The following is a 13372-nucleotide window of genomic DNA, read 5'->3' as shown; positions in this document are numbered from 1 at the left end:
AATTTATCTATTGATTTGTGGTTAATATTGGTTCTCACAGTTACCACAAACAACTCAATTCTCCCTTGAATAGGCCCCTATATATATATATATATATATATATATACACACACACACACAAAAGATTATATGAGAATAAAAGTTAAAATAAGAAACATAAGAAAGATCTGGACCTTTGATAACTTTTAATCTCAACCATATCCCTATGAATTATACTTCTCAAGGGAATTGATTTGATGCATCTTAGTGCATCTCATTAGTGGTGATCTTCAATTAAGATTGATCCAAGGCTGGAGATCCTTTCTCACCATTCTCACCATAATTTCCATTCTTATTGGAACCCAATATACCATGTATATTGATTAATTTTTTTTTTATTATTTAAGTGTTGTTTGATTATTTTACATTAAACTAAATTATTGTTTGCATGAATGTTGGATAATTTGTCTAAATGATATAAACGACTATAATATTTTAATTTCAATCAATGTTTTTCTCTCTCATTAAAATCATGCTTTTGTGTTATATGATTAATGCACAACTTTGTTCATCATCCCATCTTTTTTGTTCCTTATCATCATTCTTAGCAATAAAAGAATTTACATTTACATTTCACATTTCAGTTCCTTCCAACAACATCCATAATAAAGATTTAATTAATAACAAAGATTATGTAAAACCATATGATAACGACTCTACACAAACTTTCTAAGTTTGCAAGAGTAACTTCATGAAATATAATTGAATCATTTGTTATTGACTTGGGCAACAAGAAGACCAACAACCAAAACCAACTTTGAAATTCTTCGTTTTTGTTTGAACCAAAACTACGAAAGAAAATTGAAAGTCCCCTAAGAGAACCATGAATTGCATAAAACCCATATCCTAAATAACAAAAATACTCATAAAAATAAAGAACCCTCGTATTTTCGACCAGGGGAGGGTTTTATAGGAAGATCGTAAGGGGATGAGAGATTAAGCAAAAGGGGGAGACATGGAGATCAAGCAACAGGGGAAGGGGGAGACCGAGCAACAGGGGGAGGGGGGAGATCAAGTTGTAGAAGGAAGGGGGGAGATGGACAATACAACATTGATGACTACCAAGAGTAGGTTGGTGCAATGGTTAGCATTGGCGGCCGATGAGGGAAGAGCAACAAGGCAATGAGGATGACAGAGCAGAGGGTATAAGGTAGGAGGGGTTAAGTATTTTAGAGATGGGATAACATGTTTTCAGAGAAGCGTAGATGTGAAAAAGTCACAGCTCAATGGATTAAGCTCACCTGATGTAGCTGACGAATTAAGCCATGACCTTAATGAATAAACCACAAACAACACCATATATATCTAACCAATTAAGTCATACATTGCATGCTATTAAACGAAAAACGAAAAAACCTTGTATTACGTATCATGGTTATGTCTCGTATTTTGTGTTTTCTAATGTGATTTGATTATGAAAGTCAACTTATGTTCTTAATGATGTTTTGATTGGTCATCTTTTATCACTACTTGTCACATAGGTTATTTATTAAATAGCATAACAAAATAGAGTTTTTATTAGAAACTCTGAATTTATACTATCTTCAAGTTACTACACATGATTTTTATTACTTTTGTTATACATAAGTTTATATTTATATTATAACATATATGTTGGTCCCAAAAGGGTCTACAAGATAAGAAACAGTTTGTAGAAGGAGGGGATGAATACAAATACAAAATTTTCAAATTTAAAATATATATTGATAGAAAAGATCAATACAAATTTTACAAGATTGTTTGCGGAAAGATAATGTATAGGAAACCTATCTAAACAACCTTTGGTCACACACAGAGGTTTAGCAAATACAAGAAAAGAGAATGCTAAAAGAAATATCTTTTACTTAAGCTAGAAGAAACTTGAAGTAATAATATGGTAAGAGAGTGATGCACGCACTCTGCATGGAGAAAAAACACTTCTATTTATACCCAGTGCATTAAATGTTCATTTAATGCAGTAAGGTAGGGTATAGAGTGCGTGTCAAGCCTTAAGAGGAAGGCTTGTCCTTTGCTACAGTGAATAGTACAAAAGCACTATTCTTGAGCAGACATTCTTGCCTAAAGTTGGTGGACAAAGAGTCGACTAATCAGCTCCGTACCGTACTAACTTTAGTAAGGGTATGGGTTTGTCCTTTGTGTGCAAAAGGACAAGACAACAACATTCGTGCTAAGCAAGCTTCCTTTGATCGCTGAAAGCTGGAATGACCTGAAGGTCTCATCATCATTCGCTGAAGCTAGAGCAGTCTTCACACATWTGTAGWWAGGYTYGTAATCACTKAATACCGCTTCAGATCACGTACTCGCCAGTCTCTAATCTTCAGTTTCGGTCTTCGACATTCGCTGAAGGTTCTTTGGTGTGAGTGTTGTCTTCTTGAAGTATTGTTTGTCTCTGAGATTTATAAAACAAGCTTCTCAGTGATCACTGAACATACTCAGTGTATGATCGCTGGAACTGAAAATACAGAAACAAAATTACATCGATAGATAAAAATGATTATCATCAAATCACTGAGAGAGAGGATCAACAATATCCATCTGCATTTGCCACACATCCATAATTTCATATACATTTGTGGTTGTTACTGATTTATTAATAATTAAAGTTGTAAATTAACATATGTTAATTATTGGCATATATTATATATGTTGGCTCATTAAATATGTTCATACTAACACAATATGTGATGTGTTAGCATGTGATACACAATAATACTACTTTCTAGAATTGTCTTAACTTATTCTTTTTACAAAATACTTATCAATATTTTATAATATAACTTTTTCCAATAACTTTATTTATTTTAGGTACTTTCAATAGTTGGGGGTCTTCAGTAATACATAAATTCTACGCTTTGGAGTGATGTAATGTTTGCATGCATCTTATCCCCGAAAACCGACCTCCGGATGAGATATAGTACACTACAAAACAAAGAGGCTTTACCGACATATATTTCCGCGGGTAATTTTAGACGGGTTTGTAGCAAGTCACCGGCAGATTGACTATTACTGACCAATTTTATAGAGAAAATTTTTCATCGGTGATTGAAAATCTACCAGTAATCACGGTCACCTTTTTTCGGCGATTAGATCCGTCCGTGATGGTTCTTTTTGACAGATTACCGGCTAATTTTTTCCGTCATGAAGCCTTTTCGTTTTATAATGATAGGCTGATTTGACAATTTGGTTTGGTTTTATTTTTTCATTAGATAGAGAAGATGGCCAAGGGTATTTTATCCGTAGAGTAAACTAGAATTTTCGTCCTTGTGGTTCATTAATTGTTTGTAACAGTTTTGGTTCCTATAGTTTTAAAATTACAGTTCGCAATTCTGGTATGCTAAAACGAGCTGATTTGATCCCTAGCCCTAACGACCTTTAGAAGATCATGTTAAATCAGGAGTATTTTAGTGTTTTTATACTTTTTTACAATTTTCTATGATAAATAAACCAATATGTAAATTATAGGGACAAAAAACATACCATGTATGTAAACCTTGTCCAAGCCTTAAACGTCATCGATCTTTAACTAGTGAGGAGATGGAGGGATATGGAAGTGTGATGCAAATATGGTGATGGGATGATGAAGATGACGAGGAGAGCCTCGGGGATGGTGGAGATCGACGACCAGAGAGGTAGGTTGGAGATAGGGGGATGCGACGATGATGGAGAGGGGAGATGCGGCGTAGTGCTGAGCTAAAGTCAACATTTTCTTATAAAGTATTTATTTTGGTTTGAGAACTAGATAAACATTGCATTTTTGGTTCCTGTAATTTACATATTAGTTTATGCATTAAAGAAAATTGTAATAAAAGTATAAAAAGACTAAAATACCCTTGAATCAACATGTTCTTCTAACAGTCGTTAGAGACAGGTATCAAAATCAGTCGTTTTTGCATACCACAATGGTGAAACTGTAATTTAAAAACAGTAGGGACCAAAAGTGTTACAAACAACAAACCACACAGACCAAATTTGTAGTTTACTCTTATTTGTAATAACGAAAACCTCTGATTTAAGGTTTTTATCATACTTGTCAAAACATCTTTTTCTTCTATAAATTTTTTTGGATCACGAGACATGTATTCGTAATTTTTTTTAAATTTAGAAAACATCATTCTATCGTATTTGTAAGAAAACACACTTGCGGCCAATGTTTCAAATGTCGGAAAAATATATATTTCGTTATCTAATCTAGGGAAAAGTTTCGAAAAATTCAACGAACTATTTCATTTTGAATGATTAAGTCCCCGAACTAGTTTTTTTTTGAATGAAAAAACCATTAAATTTTCTTATTTCGAATGATTAAGTCCCTAAACTATTTTTTTTGAATGAAAAACCGTTAAAATTTCTCATTTTAGCATTTTTTTTGAATAAATAAACCATCGAACTTCTAAAAATTGGTTACCTCCATCTTTTATAAAAAACAATATTTGTAATTGATTAGGAATGTTTTAATGTAAAAACAATCAGTTTTACTATGGCCAAATCCTACGCCATTGTAATCCCTCGTAAACAATGGTATATCGCTCCCCCTCACCACTCCCCATTCTCCCAATGTTGTTCGTTCTCCGTATCATCTAACATGCTGTTGGTCCCTACCACTGATCTCCCTCTTTTTGATCTATTCTTTTATCTATCAAATGAGGGAGAATAATAATAGCCAATTACAAGTAGTTTTTTTAGATTAAAATAATATAAATAACCAATTTATAAAAGTTCAATAATTTAATATATTGAAAAAAAATGTCCACGAACTTAATCATTCAAAAAAATAAAGTTTAATGGTTATTCAAAACAAAAAAAACATAATGAATTTTTTATTAAAAAAACAGTTTAAAGACTTAACCATTCAAAATGAAAAAAGTTTAATAATTTTTCATTTAAATAAATAATTCAAAAAATTAACCATTCTAAATAAGTAGTTTTTCTTAACTTTTCCTTTTAAAATAATCAATAATTTTCAATTTTTCAAAATATTCTTTAAATATAATAAAAACAATTGTATATTTTTTTAACCACATAATTGCTATTATGGCATGCATTGTACGGAAAGGGTATTTTGAAAAGACACCTTCCTTCCCTAAAAACCTTAGCAGGGCCCCGTAGCACAAGTTCAGTTTCAGTCCACCAGCCTCAAAACTAGTTGCTCCTGCTTAAAAAACCAGCTGCCGGATTCCTCTTGTTTCCACCCTTAACCTATTAAATGCTCGTAAAACGGTATCGGCGAACAATGTATTTTTGTCTTTATACGTACAATAACTTTCTGGATAATACGTATGAATTCTCAACTCGAAAACTTCAAGTTATCTCGAGAAAATCCTAACCATTTCGAAGCGTTTTTCCCATGATGCTATTGCTATGCATGTGCTAACGAGGTACAATTGCAATATAGACGTAGCGCTAGCTGCTACGTTGATCGTATGTAAGAAAAAGGATTTAGGTCATACTCGGCAACCATATGCTAGGTGACAAACCAACCGCTACAACCAAATCGAGTTTATAGGACACTCCCAATTTCTAAGTGTCCTAATAGACCTCTTTATAAGAGTTGGTTTATAGGACCAACAAAATAAAGCATCATATCTAAAGGTGTTGTAATAAGTTTAGATGACATTTTTTGACGTCGTAATAAGTTTTTTAGAACACTTTTAATATAAAGCGTCCCATTAACAACTTTATAGGACACTATTTGAAAAATTGTCCTGTAAAAACAAATGTCCTATAAAAAATTGAATTTATAGGACATTTTCTCAAAAGTGTCTTGTAAAGTTGCTGATGCGACAATTTGTATTAAAATGTTCTAAAAAACTTGTTAAGACTCCCAAAAATGTCATGTAAACTTATTACACCACCTTTAGATAGGACGTTTTGTATTTTGGTCATATAAATTAAGTCTTATAAAGTGGTCTATTGGGCGCTTAGAGATTTGGGGTGTCCTGTAAACTAAATTTTGTTGTAGTGAGCATATTTTTTGTACTTATTTACCAAAGTCTGGTTTCGTAAACCATAAACTGAGGGGTCGTTTACTTAAACACTTACCCAATAAGCGTTCAACGGTAAAATTCAACTCTATTTCTCTCTCTCCCTCTCTCTCTCTCTCTTTCTTTCTCTTCTCCCCCCTCTTCTCTTCCTCTCTTTCCCCTCGGGGGAGCCTTGGTTTTATTCTGGTGGATGTGGTTCACCCCCACCCGAGCGCGTATTTGGCTTGCTTTTAGTGTTTTTTCTTGATTAGAGGGACCTCCCTCCTCTCTATTAAAAAAAAAATCAACTCTATCGCTTACTTATCGGGTAAGATTTTAGTATACCAAAACAACATCGTACATTACAATTTACCGGTAAGTGCTAACCATGGTAAGAGCAGTTGTCATCATTTATCGGGTAAGACTCTTGGTCCTTGTTTTCATTCTTACCAGGTAAGATTCTTGGTCCTTGTTATATTCATCCCGCAAGGGAATGCGATTTGTTAAGCGCTTACCCAAGTAAGCATTTGGTAAACGGCTCCTAAACTAGCTTATACGTTAGCTTTTTTGAAATTTAATTTATTAACGAACAAGATTTTTTTAAAACAATAACGAGTTTATAGAAAGCTGAAAAAAAATAGGTTTTGAAATAATTGTAGATGGTAGTCCATAGAATATTGCCTTTGAAATTGTTAGGCGGTCAAAGTCTTGATTCAATGGTCACATGAAGGCCAAGCATTTTGATCTGCAATCCCCATAAATGAAATGTGGTTTTACTTCTTTTCTCTTTCCTTTTCACGTGAGGGTATCAACACTTTGATTTATTACTTCACGAATCCATATTTGGTACATTATATGCTCAAAATTGAACAAATTCGTAACACCCTATGACTTGAACTATGGGTGTTTGCGGTCGGGTTTGGTGCCAAACTGCAAACCGTTACGCATAAACCTTAAACTGCTCTGCGTGTAATTTGTCCATATCACACTTTATGCCTGTTATTTGATAATTATAAGTTTAAAAATATATTATAGAATCAATGATAAAGTGAGTGTAGTTCAAAAAAATAAAGAATTTCAATACATTCGATTTTTAAATAGATATTGTATGATTAAAAGTAGTACAAAACTATTAAGTTAATTTATTAATATTGCCATTTGGATCAAACTCGAAGTCCAAAAATATTACATAAATACTAAATTATACAAAGAATACAAAATATGCGGTGCGTTGCGGTTTGAACAGGGGTTTGATAACTCAAAACCACGAACCGCGCGGCATAGTCAGGTTTGGGCAAAATACAAACAACAAACTGCACTGCGAAAGTTCCAAACCTTGCGGTGGGGTGCGGTGCGGTGTTGGCGGTTTAGATGGATACCAACCAACATTTCGTGTTTAAAATTGCACGCTAGACATATGACCGATATATATACAGTGAGCTTATGAAGTTTAATTAGTACATATTTTCCTTTCCAACATGCACCTTTGACATTATCACCATACGAGTCTCGATTTGTTATTTTACGCATTTGAATTGAACAAATTTATCTGTTTACAAAGCAAATATGACGATGTTGTTACGAGTCACTTTTATTGCATGTTACTGATGTTAGACACACGGGTATTAGCCATTTTGACCACCCTTTGGAGATTATGAGGGGTTACATAGTTTTAACATATGTAAGTTGCATTCAAACGATATAGAATAATGGTGATTGTATACGCACATTTAAGATGCCATGCTGAGTTGTATTTTATTCTAAAATAAAATCAGCAAATCCAACGTTGTCTTATAACGTTTGAGTAGTAATAATAATCTGTCAAACAAGTTGTTATATAAATATCTTCAACACGAATCAAACGAGTCACGTTTTAAATGTTCTACCTACTACCATAAGACGTTCTTGTTCGTTTACTAATACATATTACATACAATATTTATATCATATTAATAAAAGCATAAGGGAGATAACCATAAGGGTGGTGTCTGGTTGGTTTGAGCTTGGCTCCAAAGGTAAAAAGTACCAGGAGGTCCATGTTCAAATCCAATGAGGAATATAAATCCCCTTGTAGCCACGGAGGTTCAAATGCGGTGACTCTGGACTATCTGCAAAGCAGCTGGTCGTTCTGGGATTAGTCGGCTTGCATAAGGGTTGGATATTCAGTTTAATAAAAAAAAACATAAGGGAGAAAAACAATGGGTTTTAGATCTGATATTTTCTTTCCAAAATTAGTAATTTTATGTGGTTGGTTATCTACACACATCAAAAATGAAAATACATCAAAAGTAGTTATAAATAAGGGCAAATTAGGGGGCACAAGCATTTTCTGTGGGCATTAAAGTGTGGAGAATAAACAAAGAGGACTTGAACATTATTGCTTGCATTTATAACCTTAAATATGTTGGGAGGTGGTTGGAAACTATTGGCAAGTAGTCATTGTATAAGATTTTCTATGTGTTTTAGTGAAGGAATATGATTTTCTTTAAGATATGCTTTTTTGGATAATTATTTGAAAATGTGGGGCTGTTTACCAAATATTTACCTGGTAAGTGCTTACTGAAAAAAATTAACATTATTATTTACTTATCAGGTAAGATTTTAGTTCACCAAAAACGATATAGTATACAACAATTTATCCGGTAAGCGCTTACCGTAGTAAGAGTTGTCACCCTCACTTACTGGGTAAGGCTCATGGTCCATGTCTTGTTCTTACGGGGTAAGATTCTTGGTCTTTACTATATTTATATGGTGAAATAATGTGACTTAGTAATCGTTTATCCGGGTAAGTGTTTAGTAAATGACCCCTTAGAGTAATTATCATTTGGGTGAACTTCAAAATTGAGTCCCTATGGTTTCTTAAAAAGACAAAATGGCCCCTATTTCCTAAAAGAAGAACTAGAGAAATATACATTTTGTTTTGAAAGGAGTCTCTAGCACTAACTTTATTAGTTAATGGTGCCATTAGTTGAGTAATATTCTTGTCTTTTTTATTGGAAAAAGAAGTCTACAAATTTATATAACTTATGTACAAGTGTGATATACATACAAGATGGTCTCTCTCTCTCTCTCTCTCTCTCTCTCTCTCTCTCTCTCTCTCTCTCTCCATATCTATATCGGAGATATCGAAGAAACGGAACAAAAATAACTAACCCGACTATCCCTCCTGAAAATCAAGAAACCTTGAACCACACTACTTCTCCTAGGATGTTTTTGGAGATCGCTGGGGCAGGCACTTGCCCAACGTAACAAAAAACAAGGGGCCCAAATTTTGTAGTATAGATAGTAGTAGTTCAAATAAATTAGTAGATAAAAGATGTCCAAATTTTTAGTATATAATGTCACACCCCTAAATTTAGAAAATAGCAGAAAAATTAAAACTTTTCAAACTCCTTCAATTTAAAACAATCACTACAAGAAAACTAACTTTCACCGACAGACATTACTGACAGCCAGATTCCATCGGTAATTTCCAACAGAGCAGCGACAAAAATCTCACTATTGTCAATTTTCTCAATGGAAAGGAAATTTGGCGGTAATTCGCTGGCAATATCCAACTTCATCGACGGATTATCGATGGATTTAAAACTATTTTTTCTTAAATTTTAAATGATTTTCCACGTGTTTATTGGTGAAGAGAACCGTTAGAAATGATTTTTTTAAACCCCACCACTCATTTATTTTCTAACACGTATTTCAACCATTGTTTAAGAAGCTTGGGTCGCTGAAGAAAACCATTTAAAACAAAGCTAGGATGAAGAATATCGTTGAGTCCTATCTAATAAATGAACTCTCCACCTACTATTTCCTACATTTTGATCCACATATACAAACTCGACAAAATCCCGAGTCAAGAAACTTTGCCCTAGATATTCCTAGTTATTAGAGAACAAAAAATGGACTCAGCATATTCAAGGTTATTTCTTGTAGATTATTCAAGAAGGGTGGTAAATAGATCATCTTGAATGAAGCCGAGGTTTACAAGATTCATATGTATTTGCTATTGAATTATGAATAAGTTCAATCTTTTTAGTGGATCTTTGATGAATGGATACGACACACAAAACCTCATCGTGATAGGGTTGCACTGGTTAAAGCTCGGGATGAAAGGATTTTTGTCTGGTTCAAACAGAACATGAGTATACCAATATGAAATTATTCTTAAGTTATCTTATGGGTCATGTTCGATTCATGCAACTCAAATGAACAATCAAAATCCCTAGCACGTGGACCAAAACGACATGCGTGGTTGCATAAGGGATATTTCATCAATGGTTACAAGTTCAATACGATAACCGATGCTACTGGGGGGTCACACATAATAATGACACATATGTAAGACGACTTTGAGTCTGACTATTACAGATTGCTAACAACGTGCTAGAGATGGATTATTACGACGTAGGACGTTGTGGTGTTGTTCAAGTGTACCTAGTTTGATAGTCAACATGGAGTTAAAATCAACCCTAAACATGGGTTGGTTGATATAAAGTATACAAGTCCAAGCTAAGAACTGACGAATCTTTGGTCCTAGCATCACAGGTAGAACAAGTGTATTACACACTGTATCCTTCATGCATAAAGGATTTAAAGGACTAACGGGCTGTTGTCAAGAGAAAGCCTCATGGAATATATGAAATAGAATGTTTTAATGATGTTGAGGATGATGGTAACATGGACGAAGAATTATTCTTTCAAATCAACAAATGGGTAACTCATATAATGTCTACAAGATTAAATGAGGACCTTGATTCCGTGTGTCTTGTCACATGAGAGGTCATCGTAGTCACAACTTATAACCATCACGATGTATCTGATAATGAAACTAGCGACAAAGAACTATAAGATAACGAAGTCAATAACGAGGAAAAAGATTATGAAGACACATGTGAGGATCCAGATTAAAGAAAATGTACCTATGTTATGTGATATTGGTCAGATGACTAGCATGTCTTAGCTGTGCAAAAAATCTTTCATATTTCATAATTCTTATATCTTTGTGTCTATATATTTATGAAATATATCTTTGTGGTCATACACTTATGGTTTTAAAGTCATTCAAATCTTCTCTAAGTTCATTAAAAAGACATATGATGATGAATTGTTGTACATTCATGCATTTACACCTACAGTTTGACTTTGGAATAGTCAAATCAATTTCTTATCTCAAATGGGACGTGAAACAAGGAGTAGAGGCTCTAGCAGCTCTGCTAGCGTAGTGACCCTAGCTCCATCGAATCTGAAGATTACATCACTGACACTTTTACCAAGGGATGGTGTAGGAGTTGTGGCCCAGTCCCTTGGATCGAGATTGAGAACTAGATGCGTGAATATTATGACGCAGGCTCTCCTCTGAGTCAACAGCCGATGGTTCGGGTGGCAGGCAACGGGTAAGTAGATGTGATATAAGGTGTTAAGCTAGTACATAAAAATTGATACTAATGTTTTTCATGTTGTATATTTTTCAATTGTGAAGGTTTCTAGATGCACTTGCTATTCGAAGGTCATCTCTATCTTTAGGTCTATGTTTGATTGTCCGTGGGTTCACTATAGGGATGTCCTTGAGCCTCACATGAGGCTCATGTTGGAGCGTTTTCAGATTTGTATTTTAGTCAATACAAACTATTTGTTAATTTTTTTTACTTAATACAAACACTGCCTATGAAGGGTAAGTTTAGTTGGGAATCCAATATGGAGGAGGACATTTTCAATGCTCCTTGATCTTACCTTGCAGAATATGTACTTGAACCAGATAAGGGATGCCCGTAAATAAGCCGAGAGACCGACACTAGACGTCAATGGCGTATAGTTCGACACTCATGATTTCACGCCGCTTAGAGTGGATCCCAAAGACGTATTGGCAAAAAATGATTGATGGGACAAGAACTCACTGGCAAGAAATGATTGATGGGACAAGAACTCATCCCAGAGGCGTATTACCAAGGAATCCATTAAGCTGCATTTGGTAAATGAGACAAGACATGACATGATAGGAGAAAAACTCACTGTCTCACGTTTGACGCGACATGGGACAGGAACAAGAATTGGGACAAGGTGGGACAATATGGGACAAAAAGCATTTTTCTGTTCCACCAAATAGGTAAAACAAGATGGGACAAAGATGAGACATAAACTAAAATATTACTAATCTACCCTCGTTTGATATATAACCTTAATATGGTATTTGTTTTAATGGTCACCACCGCTAGTCGTGGCTGCTGCCACCACCAACGACCACTGGTAGCCACTGTCGGCCACCTCCATATCCTCTTCCACTATAATAACCTCCTACACCACCTCTACAACCACTGTCGACCTCCGACCACCACCATCCATCGTCACATTCACAACCATTGTCTGCCACCGACCACCACTGCCTATCACCACCACCACCACTACCACCGTAGTCCACCTCACCTCCACCATGACCACCAAGACCACTACCAACCACCACTACCTCCAGTACATTGGTCACAACTACCTCCTTCACCATTATCGACTACTGCCACTGCCACTACCACTAGTACCGTCATCTATTACCACCTCCACCACCACCACCACCACCACCATCATCTACCACTATCATTGTCCACTACCACCACTACCTCTACCATATTAGGTACAACTACCTCATCCGACACTATCGACCACCATCACCACCACTACCACTACCACCACTATCTACCATCTTCACATCCTCACCAACCACCGATAACTACCAACCACCACCGCCCATCGCCATCATCATTAGTATCGTCGGCCACTACCACCTCCATCATAACCACCAACGCTGCCATCTGCTACCACCACCACCACTACCTCCACAACATCGACCACTACTACCTCCTCCACCACCGTCAATAGCTACTACACCATTATTCATCATCTTCACGTCCTCTACAACCATAGTCGTCCACCAATCACCAATGCCTTTACCTCCACAACCATTGTTCTTGCAACAATCTTCACCGTGCGTTCACCAATTGATAAGGATCCTCCAAACTAAATAAAACATAATTTCTTTTTTGTACGAATAAGGTTTTTTCAAACTACCATCAATTAAATCAAAATTTTCATTCAAATTTTGTATTATTATATATTTATGTATATGAAAAATGAGTTAAAAATGTTTACAAATTAAATTATTTAATCATTTACTTCTAGCTTTGTTCTATACATTCCTAGTCGTACCAAACACCATACAGACAATTGTTGTGTCATGTCCCGTCCCGTCCTGTCCTGTCTAGTCCTACCTTCTTGTCTTGTCAAATTTTGTCTAGTTCTGTCCTATCCAATCATGTATGTGTAGCAAACCCTACCTTAGTGCCATTCGGCATCAGGATTGCATGGTAATTATCATGTACTATACTAAATGT

The sequence above is a fragment of the Cynara cardunculus genome (assembly GCF_001531365.2).
Source record: "Cynara cardunculus var. scolymus isolate 2C chromosome LG 7, CcrdV1, whole genome shotgun sequence".
Classification (NCBI taxonomy): Eukaryota; Viridiplantae; Streptophyta; class Magnoliopsida; order Asterales; family Asteraceae; genus Cynara; species Cynara cardunculus.
The sequence above is the reverse complement of the archived record's forward strand: the minus strand, read 5'-3'. Positions refer to the sequence as shown.